Genomic DNA, 14,972 nt, shown 5'->3' with positions numbered 1-14,972 from the left:
ATGATTTGCATTAAAATCAACTTTACTCCTCAAGATCCTACTTCCAAGTCTATATACAGTCTGACTATTTTGCTTTTAAAAATTTAGACTCATGCATTGTTTTTATTACCCATTACTTTTCAAGGAGATGGTGAGAAGGAGAAGGAAAACAAAAGGTCTTACAAATGAATTTTCATATGGACTTTTGGTAAATAAAGTGAATAATTTAATCCTGGACAAACATATTTCAAGTACCTAGAGTTGGCAGCTGCCATTCCTATTCATTTATAAGCTCTATAAAAATGCAAACTTCATTATATCTCATTTTAAATTTTGAGGAGTTAGCAAGGTTATGAAATTTGGCTATAGTCCAAGAGGATCATATTTATGAAATATGTCTCTTCCCAGTTGGGTTTGTATTACTTAAGATAGTATGATTATTTTGTATTTCTGTTGTATTTACTTTCCTTTGTTCATATTTTATCCCTTTCAGAAAAATGGAAGCTCCTTGAGGTGACAGTAAGAATTATTTCCTTTTTGTATTGCACCCCCAATAACTAAGACAGAGCCTTGCATGTTTTTTAAATGCTTCTTGAATAAATAAATGATGAAACACTACTAGTGTTAAAAGAATAATCACTAGGTGTGAAAGGATCACAACAAACATTTAAAATATGTCACCAGATATCATGAAGTAGAATAATAACTTAATCATTTTTAACTAATTTAAAAAGTAATTAGTTGCAATGAAATAAATTCAAAAAGTGTCACTTTCTTGACACTATTACCAAAAACTTCTCACACTAAGTCAAAAATCAATGTGATTCTTTCTAACTTTAACCCTTGACCTATTTGGTTTCTTAATCTTAATGCAGACTTTTATTAAGCTTTCTTTCCTCCAACCAATTTAATAAACTGCTCTCATTTTTCTGATTCAACATGGCAGTTCAAAAACACATGAGTAGCTTCTTCTTCAGAGATGAAAAGGAAATCTGCAGTGCAATATTGCTATCATATGGCTCAAAGCCAACTTTGCCACTCAGGATCCAATTTCTAGAAACCTGCACACGAAGCCAAGTTGCTCCTTGCTATATCATATACTGAACATTCTTAGTTACATAGGTAAAAGTGTTCATTTTCATGGACTACATTGGTTTTCTACCTTATAGTTATTTGGTCTCAGGCATGGAGCCAAGATGGCAGAGTAAAAGCAGGGACTTGTTTGAGCTCTCCCCCAAAGCCCTCCAAATCTCTGTAAAAAAATGACCCTAACCAAACTCTATACAGAACACACAAAATTACAGAGTGAAACAAATATCCAGCACAAGCTACCTGGAAGGCTGACAAGAAGGGTCTATCACACCAGGCTGGGAGTGGAGTTGGTTGGCCACACAGTATAGACTGGGCTGGAGCAGGCCTCAGGGGATTCAATCACTGGCAGCTGTGGCAGCTTCCAGACTTCTCAAACCACAAACAACAAAGACAAAGTAGAAGGTCACTGAGGAAAATCTGTTGGACCTTGGTGAGAGAAGAGCATAGTGAGCCTCCAGCCTGGTGGGGTGGAGGTGGCAGTGGCGGCAGCAGAAGCAGCTGCTTCCAGAGCTCCAGTACCACAGACAGTGGGGGGATCAAGCAGCTGATCAGAGGGGGAATGCAGGGATCTCTTTGCTGGTGCTGAGGCAGGATTCTCTTGCTTTGCCCTGCTTGAATCTGGGTCACAGTCCTGGGTTTCAGTCCTGGGGTGAGGAAGAGCATTGGCATGGCAGAGCTTTTGGCAGCTGTGAAGAGAGAATCCTCCTCACAGTTCCAAGGAAGAAAAGAGTGCTTGGGGTCATTCACAGGCCAAGAAAGGAATAAACACCTCTCCTTTCATCATACCACCTTAGAAGAATGGAAAATTTACAGGTGCCCAGAAGTATCTCTGACAACAGCTATGCAAAACCCCTGAAACTTGGAACAGAGCACTCTCCATTCTGGAAGTAGAGTCCTACCTTGACAAAGAGCTCATCAGACTATAGAATCTTACTTTGGTGACAAAGAAGATCAAAACATACAACTGGAAGAAGATAATAAAGCCAAAGCTCCTACATCAAGAGCCTCCAAGAAAAATATGAATTGGCCAAAGGCCATGGAAGAGCTCAAAAGGAGTTTGAAAATCAAGTAAGAGAGGTAGAGGAAAAATTGGAAAGAGAAATGTGAGTGATGCAAGAAAATCATGAAAAATGAGTCAAGAGCTTGCTAAGGGAGACCCAAAAAATATACTGAAGAAAATAACACCTTAAGGAATAGACTAACCTGAATGGTCCAAAAAGCCAATGAGGAAAAGACTGCCTTAAAAAACAGAATTGGCCAAATGGAAATGGAGGTCCAAAAGCTCACTGATGAAAATGATTCCTTAAAAATTAGAACAGAGCAAATGAGAGCTAATGACTTTATGAGAAATCAAGAAATTATAAAACACAAACAAAAGAATGAAAAAATAGAAGACAATGTGAAATATCTTATTGGAAAAACTGCTGACCTGGAGAATAGGTCCAGGAGAGATAATTTAAAAAGCTATGATTTAAAAAAGAGCCTAGACATCATCTTTCAAGAAATTATCAAGGAAAACTACCCCTAGGGGGTAAAATGGAAATGAAAAGAATCCACCAATTGCCTCTTGAAAAAGATCCCAAAAAGAAAACTCCTAGGAATATTGTAACCAAATTCCAGAGTTCCCAGGTCAAGGAGAAAATATTACAAGCAGCCAGAAAGAAATAATTCAAGTATTGTGGAAACAATCATGATAACACAAGATCTAGCAGCTTCCACATTAAGAGATGGAAGGACTTGAAATATGATATTCCAGAGTCAAAGAAGCTAGGATTAAAACCAAGAATCACCTACCCAGCAAAATTGAGTATAACACTTCAGGGGAAAAATGGATATTCAATGAATGAGGGAACTTTCAAGCATTCTTGATGAAAAGACCAGAGTTGAACAGAAAATGTGACTGTCAAATACAAGAATCAAGAGAAGCATGAAAAGGTAAACAGGAAAGAGAAATCATAAGGGATTTATTAAAGTTGAACTGTTTACGTTCCTACATAGAAAGATATTTGTAACTCATGAGACCTTTCTCAGTATTAGAGTAGTTGAAGGCAATATATACATATACATATACATATACATATACATATACATATACATATACATATACACATATGTATATGTATATACATACATATATATATATATATATATATATATATAAACAGAGGAAACAGGGTGATTTTAATATGAAGGGGTGATATCTAAAAAGCAAAATTAAGGGGTGAGAGAAGAATATGTTGGGATAAGAAGAAAGGGCAAGATAGAATAGAGTAAATTATCTCAGGTAAAAGAGGCCAGAAAAAGCTTTTACGATGGAGGGGCAGAGGGGGGAGGTGAAATGAAATTAGTCATCCTTACTCTCATCAGATTTGGATTAAGGAGGAAATAACATACATACTCAATTGGGTATCTTATCCTACAGGAAAATAGTGGGAACAGGGATAAGAAGGGAGGGCAGATTGGGGGAGGGGGTAGTCAGAAGCAAACACTTTTGAAAAGGGATAGGGTCAAAGGAGAAAATAGAATAAATGGGAGGCGGGATAGGATGGAGGGAAATAGAGTTAGTCTTTCACTATATGACTATTATGGAAATGTTTTACATAACTACACATGTACAATCTATACTGAATTGCTTGCCTTCTCAATGAGGGTGGATGGGGAGTGAAGAAGGGAGAGAATGTGGAACTCAAAGTTTTTAAAACAAATGTTAAAAATTGTTTTAACATGCGACTGGGAAATAAGATATACAGGCAATGGGGTATAGAAATCTATTTTGCCCTACAAGAAGGTAAGGGGGAAGGGGATAAGGGGTGGGAGTGTGATGGAAGGGAGGGAAGACTGGGGAAAGGGTAATCAGAATGCATGCCATATTGGGGTGGGAGCAGGGGAGAGATGGGGAGAAAATTTGGAACTCAAAATCTTAAGGAAATGAATGTGGAAAACTAAAAATAAATTAAAAATAAAATTAAAAATAATATTTGGTCTGGGTCACACATGTTCCACCCATGCTAAGAGTCCTTTTGCATGCTAATAGATAAGAAAGGCATGAGATGCTTCTATTTCTTTCACCCCACATCATTCAGTACTTCTGATGGAGTTATGAATTAAGGTAGTGAATACTCAGGCATAATTTAGTGGGATTACATATTCTCACACCTCACAGCACAAAACAGCAGTAGTAACAACCTAAAGCATGCTTTCAGTAGGACAGCACTTTCCCTCCTATGAACTCCATAAATTCATTCCATTTACCAGCTGCCCACTGACATTAATGCACAGAGATAAGAGAGAATATTGTAATGTCTTTTATGCATTTTTTTAAATGATACTTAGTTACCTAGAATGAAAGCTTTGAGCAAGTAGGAACTGTAGTTACAGGTTTCTCAAAGGCAAATGACACTCGAAATTTGTGTGTCTCTGAAATCCTCCTATGGGGCACTCTGCCTTGGTGGGGAAATTTATAACTGTTAAATTGAAATGAATCATCATAAGTGCTTTAGGAGGAATTTCTTGGTCCTTAACTGATTATAAGCTCATGAGGGCAGGGACTGTCTATTACCTCTTTTTGTATACTCAGTGCTTAGCCAAGTGACTGGCAAATATTTGGGACTTAATAGATCTTTACTGATTGACTGAAAGGAAATGAAACCAGAAATAATTTCATTAGAACAATGCAAAAATTTCACCAACAATCTAGATCTCATCAAACTTTCTGAGTTGGGGATCGCAGACAATTCTTTTTAAGGATGTTTGTTATTCTAATAGAATGTAAACTCCTTGAGGGCAGGCAGCATTTCATTTTGGTCTTGCATCCATAGCACCTAAAACAGTGCCTGATCTATAGTAGGAGTTTAATAGCTTCTTAGTGAACTGAATGAATAAAACTAAAATATTTTGAAATAGTAGATAGCATTTTTCCTATATTAAAGAAAAAGTTAATATTAAAAAAAACCCTACTCTCAGGGAGTAGTCTTCAAATGTTAGGTTCACTGGATCTTTTTAGATCTCTATACTATGCTCACTGTTAGAAACTCCACATCCTAAGTGTGATACTCCCCAAAAGAGCAAGTGGGTCAGTCTTTGGTGAGTTAGTGTTCTGAGAAAGGTAGGCTCTGTTTCAATATGAATGTCCTAATTTCAGGACTTTGAAGCAGAAAAAAAATGTACTTTCCATGCTGTTTTCAGCATCAAAATGAAGAAGACAAATCTTAGTTTTATTTTCCATCATATACAAAGAAATAACAGAGAAAAGGAGCCAGAAGAGAGTGAAGAGAAACAGGAAGAGGAGGAGTAAAAAGGGAATCAAGGGTAAAGAGGATAGAGGGAGATAGAGTGTAGAGGGGAATAGAAGTTAGAGAAGAATAGAAAGTAGAGGGGGATAGAGGGTCAGGAAAACAAGGAAGAGCAATGGGAAGAATAGTATGCTCTGGCTAGAGCAATGGAGAAAGTGTTGATACAAAGTTGTCCCTTTATGATTTCCCACTGATGACCATTTGGTTCTAGTTCAACACTAGGACTGTAGATTCTGTTCTGGGAAAGGATGTATCTGAATTAGAGGGCGATGAGTAGACTTTCCTGATTTCATTCTCAGTCCAGATTTTTTGGACCATCATCTCCCACCTCTCCCACCAGTAACTTGGATTCCTTCCTTGGGCCCCAAGGATCAACTTTTGCATTATATCCCAGGGACCAAGGTTTTTCTACACCACTCTACTGCCCTATTCCATGCCATGCTACCAAGCATAAACTAACCACACCCCTTCACCTCCCACTTCCAGTTTCCCCCATATGCTTTCTTCCACCATTAGAATGGAAGATCCTTAAGGGCAGGAATGGTCTCATGTGAACAGTACTTGTATTCTCAGCACTTAGCACAGAGTTGGCATATTAATTAAATGTCTTTGAGTCTTACTAGGTGCTAAGCCCCAGGCCCAAACCCCAGTTAGGTGCTAAACCTATGTGGGTGTTAATTGGTAACCAAGGTGGGGCCCCAGGTGGGGCTAACTAAGGGAGGCCTGATTAGATCTTTGCTCCTAAGTTTGCCCCAAACCCCTAATTACTAGGTGCTAAGCTTATGTGAGTGTTAAGCTCCCAGGGTCCTAAGGGGAGGTGCTAACTCCAGAGCCAATCATAGGAGCCTAAGTTCTGGTCACTCAGATGACATTTGATGATGTCTGAAACTGTATAAAAAAAGGAAGACAGAGCCATTTGCTCAGGGGCTCTCATTCATGGTGGCACGCTGATGCGGAGACTCTAGGCAGCTGTAGCTAAGAGCCCTTCAGCTCATAAACCAGATGTTGGGACTTTGTTAAACTCTGGTAACTATGTATTGGGATTTGAATCAGACAAGGTCTGTCTGTTGATGTTTGTAATTTGTTTGTATTTTGCTCTGAAGTTCATGGTGCTGGCTTTTTCCCCAGAACTAAGTGAATGGTATTTGTATGCTGGATTAAAGTGAGATTGTGAACCCTTTAATGTTGCTTTCCTTAGTAAAGCAGATCAAAAGAACCTATGCTGGCAGCGTTCTTGTTGTTGGGCTTGTGTTGGTCTTTCACCCCCACAGCAGCTGCTAGCCGGATTGTTGAAACAATATGGAAGAAAGAAGGGCTCCTCAGTGGAGAATTTAAGAGCTAGACACTACCCTAGGAATCATCTACTTTCAGAACTACTTCATTTTAAACCTGAAAAACCTGAGATCCAGAGTGATAAATCAACTTGCCCAAGGTTAAACAAGCTCTAAGAAACAGAGCTGGGATTCTACCCATTCTGCAGACTCTATATCAAATACGTTAAACTGAGTAATGACCTAGCAATTATCTTTAAGCACAGGAAATACCATTTAAAAATCAAGATAAACTCCCCAAGAATAAACAACGATGCAACAAATCAGAAAGTAATTTAGAATAGACATAGTGGGCATTTTTTAGCCAGTTCTTTTTTTATAACCTGTAAGCAAGATCATAAAAAGTAGGAAAGGTTTTGTTTAAGGTCAGTTCTGATGCCATGTCTAGTCTGCTCTTCAAAGGACAGTTAAGGATAGAGAGGCTCATCTCTGTGAACTTGGCTCTTAGGTGATTTGTTTCTGTTTGTTTTCATCACAGTAGCTCATGAAACAGATTAAGTTGACCAACAGCCTTTAGTCCTGTGTGAAGCCTACTCCGAGTAAGTCACTTGAAATCTATGATGCCTAGATTTTCTCTTCTGTAAAATGGCAATGATATCTATAATATCCCTCTCAAAATGTTATCTTAAGGTTCAAATGATATTATGTATGTCAAACACTTTGCAAAGCTTAAAGTACTGTTGATAGTATGATGCTCTCCAAGGTAATAAGAAACATTTCTTGAGCTATCTGGTCATTTTGCCATGAGTATTTATAAACAACAATGAGAAAAAAACACAATGAAAATAATTGTAGCTTATGCACCAACATCAGCTGCCGAAGATGAAATAGATAAATTTTATTGATACCTGCCTCAAATCTCTGTAGCTTCAAGGCAATTGTGGTTGGGGGGGATCAAAATTATGTTGGAAAGTATGATTTGGAATCAAGTAATAAAAGATGAAAAAGACTATATTGCAGGCTATCCAAAAACCTCACCCTTGTATTCAAGAACATTTTGTTCAAGGAAACAGTTGGGAAATGCTGGATGTGAGAAGCACCAAACAACATGAACTTGATTACATCTTAACTGAAACAATTGACTAACGTAGGAGTCATTTCAGAATTAGCTCTTTGTATCATTAAGTGGTAACAGTGAAGGTCATCAATACCAAATGTGAAGAAAGCAGAGGGCTGAATTTTTGGCCAGAGGACATAGGTTCAAACCCCACTTCTGTAATTTGTTTCTTCCTGATGTTGAATAAATCATTCATACTCACTGGGTCTCAAGTTTCCTCTGGTGTGAAAGGGGATATTGGATGAATTCTGAGTCTGAACTTCCTTTCACTTCTAAAGCAATATTTCTAAGAACTTAAGGTAAAGATGTCATAACAGTAGCTCTTAATTAGAACCAGATCTACTCAAAATAGAATAACCTAGTAATTCATACAAGAAAAATAAAGTAGATAAAAATATATCTTTTCCAAATTGTGACATTTAGCTGGATGGGTAACACACTGAGTTAGTCCATCAGTATGTTTGTCATGGATAGGATTTCAGATAAATAGTAAAGTTAATTTAAAGTTGATTCAGAGGAATACTGATTTGTTTTTGAGAAACTATACAGCTTTCAACAATCTCTTGTTGGTTGCCTGCAATGTAGTTGGTTGGCACAGTGGATAAAGTGCTGAGAAAGGAATCAGGAAGATGTGAATTCAAATCCATCCTCAGAAACTTACTACCTGTGTAACCACCCTCAGAAATAGGCTGTATGTCATTTAACAATGTTTCAGAGAGAGAGAGAGAGAGAGAGAGAGAGAGAGAGAGAGAGAGAGAATCTCTTTTTTAAAAATACTTAAAACTTCAAAATACCCATCATCATCATCACTAATATTTTATATAGCATTTTAAAGTTTGTTGAGTTAGCAAGTCACTCAATTGCTATCTGCCTCAGTTCCCTCATAAGCAAAATGGAGATGATAATAGCATCTACCTCCCAGGGTTATTATGAGGACAGATATAATATTTTTAAACATTAAAGTGCTTAGCACAGCATCTGGCACACAGTAGGCATTTAATAAGTGCTTGTTTCTTTCCCCCTCTAAAAGTCCCTCTTTTTAAATATTAGTACTCTTTTGTTAGGCAGCTAGGTGGCTCAGTTGACAGAGTGCTAGGTCTAGAATCAGGAAGACCTGAGTTAAAATGTAGCCTCAGACACTTGCTAGCTGTGTGACCCTGGGCAAGTCACTTAATCTTTGCACTAGAGAAGAAAATGGCAAACCACTCCAGAGTTCTTGCCAAGAAAAATCCATGGACAGGGTGGTCTACGGTGTCACAAAGAATCAGACACAGCTAAACTAATGAACAAAAACAAATTGCTTTATAGCTGTCGGTCCATGGCTATCAGTCATTAAACACTATGATCTTTGAAGCAACACAATTGCAAATGACCTACAAGGAAATGGAAAGATACATGATTATTATTGGCAAGTTGTAGACATAATACCAAGGATAACTTGCGTCTGCAAAAGAAATCCTCAAGGGTATATAAGACCAGAAAAAAAGGCCTGTAGGGATTGTGAGGGATTTCGGATTTAGGGAATCCTTGAAATATTTTATGAGGATTAAAGGAAAATCTACAATGAGTTGGGTGGATTTAAAATAAGACAGGTACATGGATACATAGAATGAGAAGATACAGATAGGCTGTGATCTATACAGGTAGAAGGCATATTTACATTGCATTTGGGTGGCAGAGTAATAGAACACTGGGCCTCAAGTCAGGAAAATTGAGTTTACATTCTGCCTTGGATATTTACTAGCTGTGTGACCCTTGGCAAGTCACTGGTCCTCTCTCAGCCTCTGTTTCTTCATTTGTAAAATGGAGAAAGTAATAATCTATCTCATAGTTCTTATGAAGAACAAGAGATAATATATGTAAAGTGGTTGACAAACTTTAAAATGCTATATAAAATAGTAGTGATGAAGATGTTTGGGTAGTTTAAGTTTTAAGTATTTTTAAAAAGAGATTCTCTCTCTCTCCCTCTCTCTCTCTCTCTCTCTCTCTCTCTCTCTCTCTCTCTCTCTCTCTCCCTCTTCCTCTCTGAAACATTGTTAAATGACATACAACCTATTTCCAAGCAAGACTGTGGAGGTCATTAAGGATGCATTGATCACTCATTTGTCCAAGATAATTCATTTGTAGCCTAACTTCGGGAGAACCATATATAAATTAAGTTACCATTCAAGGTCTCTTTGAACCCTGAGATGCTATTAGTAGCATTTGATTATTTTTTTACTGTGAGAAGTTGAAAGTCAAAATGCCAAGACTTCAATGTGTTTCTGTGAACCTAAAATCTCATTTTTGATAGGAGCACAGGCCACATTGCTTAACAAGGACAGACTAACTTTTAGAACTTTTTAGCCTGGAAAAAAAAATGAGAAGGCCATTAAAGTCTTTAACACTACAAAGGGTATGAAGTGAAGGTGGACCTTGTAGTCAAGTCCTTGGAATACAGTCTGAAATATATTCCTAAAACTTGAAAGTAGTTTGGGACAAATAATAACGAAGTACTTGTTTACATTCAGTTACCCTAAGAGGTGATACAAGGTAAAAACAAAAATAGACCTAATAAAGGCACAGATGATTCAATCTCCGTGGACTTTATCAGAAACAAAATGCTGAAGTAAGTGGCTTATAGGTATTACCTAGTACAGCATCTCTTATATTTAAAATTCATCTAGAAACTTTATTACCCTTGAAGGTCACTTAAGTGATAACTAGCACCAAAAGGTCTTCCCTCAAGTAGTAATGTTCTTTTCTTGAAGTGGAGGAAAACAGCATTCATTAAATGGATTTCTTCAGTACCTTAGAAAACACCAACTACAACTGGAAAAAGTCACATTCCATGTGGTCCTTGCAATCAAATACCTATCGATCTGTAGCTGTTATGTGGACTTGTATCTCCAACAATGGAAATGCATTTTTGAAAAGTGGTATAGAATAAAGGTGTATGTGTGTGCACTTACATAAAGGAGAACCATTCATACCTATTAAGAACAATCTCTTCTACAGACTCTGTGAAAAAAAATAATCTATTGTTTCTTTCCTAAAGTATTAAAAGTCAAAATTCAAAATAAAATGAAGTTTTTTTATATTATTGATTGCTGAATAATTATTGCTAATATTGATAGTTTCCAAGTTCACAACCATCATGAAGACCTATCTTTAAGGTTACCTCAAAGAGCTATTTATTTATGATGAGTATGTTACATGCCATTCTACTTTATGTAGTAGGCAGTAATTGTAACTGGTGTATTAAAATTATAGGTTTAAAGCTAAAAAGCATCCTAAGAGATCTTTCAACCCAAACTTACCATTTTTCAGATGAGGAAGCTGAGCAACAAAAGGGTTAAATTATCTACCCAAGGTCACTAAGGTAGTAATTATCTAATCTGGGATTTGAATCCTGGTCCTCTGACTTTACACCATAATGTATCTTTAATCAAAAGATAATCATGTCTTGTATGGTTGTTAGGTGATGACTATATTACCATATCCAAATGAAGAAAATGACATGATGGGGAATTAACCATTTTAAGAGTCAAAAGCCTGGGGCAGCAAGGTGGTACAGTGGATAAAATACTACCCCTGAAGTTAGGAAGAACTGAGTTCAAATATACTCTCAGGCACTTGCCATTTATTAGCTATATGACCCTGGGCAAGTCACTTAACCCCTATTGTCAAAAAAAAAATTTAAGAAAAGGGGACTTCTTCTTGATCTCTTGTCAAAAAAAAGGTCAAGTTCAAATGAAAACTGGTTCCCATTGTCTTTCCATGGTCTACGTAGCAAGAATTTCATCATATAATATGATCTATTTGCTTTTATAAAGTATTAGAAACAATACAAAGCTTTAACAAAAGTTTGCTATTTTAAGAAATAAGATTAGTCTAACATAACCTGTTATCGAGTAAGTCATATATACAACCAGCCAGGAAGTATCTAGAGGTTGAGGTTTATGTTGTATACAACTTTGTATCCACTATAGTGCCTAGCAGTGTGCCTTGCACATAGTAAGTACTCAATAAACAGCTTGACTGAATTAAAGAAGGTAAGCTTCCAAAGCTATACTCATCATCTAAGCTAATAAAATGACTCTCACATTAGTCTCTACCCTTGCACACTCTTGTCCAATACTGTTCTCTGAAATACTTTTCACATTGCCCCCAAGAAGGAAAAAAATAAAACAAAGCAGAGTAAGTACCAAAAACCCAACTACCACACTAATATATCATTGGAATTTTTTTTTGTAAAACTTGATAAATACAAATAAACTTGTTTTTTTTTCTTTTGAAACAGTAATTTCTTTTAAAAATAAGCTTAACTGCATAGCAGAGAGCAAAAAAAAATACAAAGAAGCAAAAATAGACAGCTCTGAACACAATGCATAGTACTTATTATATAGGTTTTCTTGAAATGGAAATTTATTGTTGTGTATTTTGAATCCTCTTTTATGTTCTGTTTTTTTTTATTATTTTGTATTTAAGTTTTAATATTTAAGTTTATGGTATGTTTCTTTTTCTTTTCTTATTGTATATTTAAGTTTTAGTATTTAAGTTTAAAATAGGCTTATATTATATTATAAAATCCTTATCATTTCTTTATTCTATTTTTCCTTGATCTTCTTATTTAGCATTTTATTTTTCCTTGATCTCATGTGAAAACAATTTCCAACATTCACTTTTCAAATGGACTTCTAAATTCTCTCTCTTCCTCCCTGCTCCCCTCACTGAGAAGGCAAGCAATATGATGTAGGTCATATGTGTGTAGTCATGCAAAACATATTTCCATATTAGTCATGTAGTAAAAGAAAACATAGACCAAAATAAAAAGCCAAGAAAACTGAAGAAAGCAAAAACAGAGTATGCTTCAATTTGCATTCAGAGTCCATAAGTCCTTCAGTGTTGTCTTGGCTCATTGTATTGCTGAGAATAGCTAAGTCATTCCCAACTGATCCTCTTGCAATATTGCTGTTATCGTGTACAATGTTCTCCTGATTCTACTCATTTCACTTTGTATCCATTCATGGAAGTCTTTCCAGATTTTTCTGAGAGCATTATTTCTTATAGCACAATAGTATTCCATCACAATCATATACCACAACTTCTTCGGCTGTTCCCCAATTGATAGGCATCCCCTCAATTTCTAATTCTTGCCACCACAAAAGAATTGCTGTAAATACTTTTGTACATATAGATCCTTTTCTTTTTTTATTTTCTTTAATCTCATTTGGGATATAGACCTAGAAGTGGTATTGCTAAGTCAAAAGATATGCACAGTTTTATAGGATTTGGGTTATAGTTCCAAATTGTTCTACATAAAAGCTGAATCAGTGCATAACTCCAATAACAATGCATTTGTATCTCAATTTTCCCACATCCTCTCCAATATTTGTCATTTTCTTTTCCTGTCCTATTTGCCAATTTAACAGGTGTGAGGTAGTACGTCAGAATTGTTTTAATTTGCATTTCTCCAATCAATAGTGATTTAGAGAATTTTTTTTTCATACGGCTATAGATCGCTTTGATCACCTCATTGGAAAACTAACTGCTCATATTTTTTGTAGCATTTTTTTGATCATTTATCAATTGGGAAATGGCTCTTATTTTTTTATAAATTTGGATCATCCCTCTATATATTTGAGAGATGAGACCTTTATCAGAGAAACTTGCTTCAAAATGTTTTTTCACAGTTACTATTATTATTTCCCAATCCTTAATATTTCCAAAGCCATCCCCCAATCTCTTCAAAGATTATATATCTGTATCTTTATGAGATAACAGAATCTTAGAATAACAGCTTAACAGGCAAAGTCGTTTGAACTGTATGTTGCTTAGCTGTCTCATTCATCAAATGGGAACAAGGTGTTCTCCATGATTGCATGTAATTTTAAGCATTTGGCTTTTTGACTCTTGGAATGATTTAGTGAAAAACAGAAGGATCCCTCACTATATACCTAATTCAAGTTCAGTGTCTAGCCACCAACTGACTTAAGAATAGTGATAGAATTGTGGAACATATGCATGAAGAGACTTTGGAGATAACCTAAGGACTTAGACCAACTCTAGCACACAGATTTTACACTGACTGACACTCAAAAAATATCAGCATCTAAGATAATTTAAGGAAAGAGACAGCAACTGGGATAAACAAACAAAAAAAGACTCCATGGACGATGTTATAGGTTGAAGTGAAATGAGTTGAATCTTCAGGAGAATGTAAAAAATTCCTTGAAGGCAAGGATTATTTTTCTTTGTCTTCATATCCCCAGAGAGTAGCATTATGCCTGGCATACAGTAGGTTGCACTGAATTGAATTAAAATAAAGGATTCTAAGAAATGTGGTTGAACAGAGGTTACACAGCTTATACTTGAATGTGGGAGAGGGACTAGGAGTTGGAGGCCAGTTGTGCTGGAATGTAGAGTGTTTGGAGGAGAATAATTATGAAATGTCTGGAAAAGTAGGTTGGAGCCAGATTGTAGAGGGTTTTAACTGTTAGAGTCAAGTGATGTGTTGGAGATAAACAAATGCCCTAACTAGATTGGTTTTAAGCAAAAAACCATTTCATGCTTCTTGGAAAAAATGGTGGAGGCGAAAGAATAATGTCCCAGTTATTTTAAAAGAGTAAACACAGCTACAACTTTCTCCTGAGAAGGCATTTCTATCTAGTTAACCAATGTATGATATATCCCAAAGGTCTTAGTGCAGTTTTAACTTTTAATAACTTCAGAAATATAAATGCTACAAAAGTTTACGAAAAATCTGAAAGGTTAATTATTTAAAATTTTAAAATATTGATATGTTTCTCATGAAAATTCAGCATCCAACTGTCTCATACTAACCATCACTCTTAAAAATTTTCAAGCTTTGTAAAAATTTTTAACACCTAGCATTCAGTAATTGAAAACATTGCATTTGTAATCTTGTCCTTAAAATATCATCCCAAAATACAAGGTTTTGATGCATACATGGCAATTTTAACATGACCCTCTCCCCCTGCAAAGAAAGAGCCTGGCTAATATAGATCAGATCACCAACGTGGCCAAGTAGTCACATTTCCTCAACCATTTGAGAAAATGTCATTCAGAAACAGATTGTTGTGGCTGTTGTTTGTCCTTCATTGGACCAATGACTTCAGGAAGGTGATGTCTTGGCTTGCAAGTGAATTGGATTTAAGTTAGACAGGGCTGTGCAAAGTCACCAGCCTCACTCTCTCCTCCCAAGCCATCTGGGTCCAG

The sequence above is a fragment of the Trichosurus vulpecula genome, chromosome 6, assembly GCF_011100635.1.
Source record: "Trichosurus vulpecula isolate mTriVul1 chromosome 6, mTriVul1.pri, whole genome shotgun sequence".
NCBI lineage: Eukaryota > Metazoa > Chordata > Mammalia > Diprotodontia > Phalangeridae > Trichosurus > Trichosurus vulpecula.
This window is presented reverse-complemented; position numbering follows the sequence as displayed.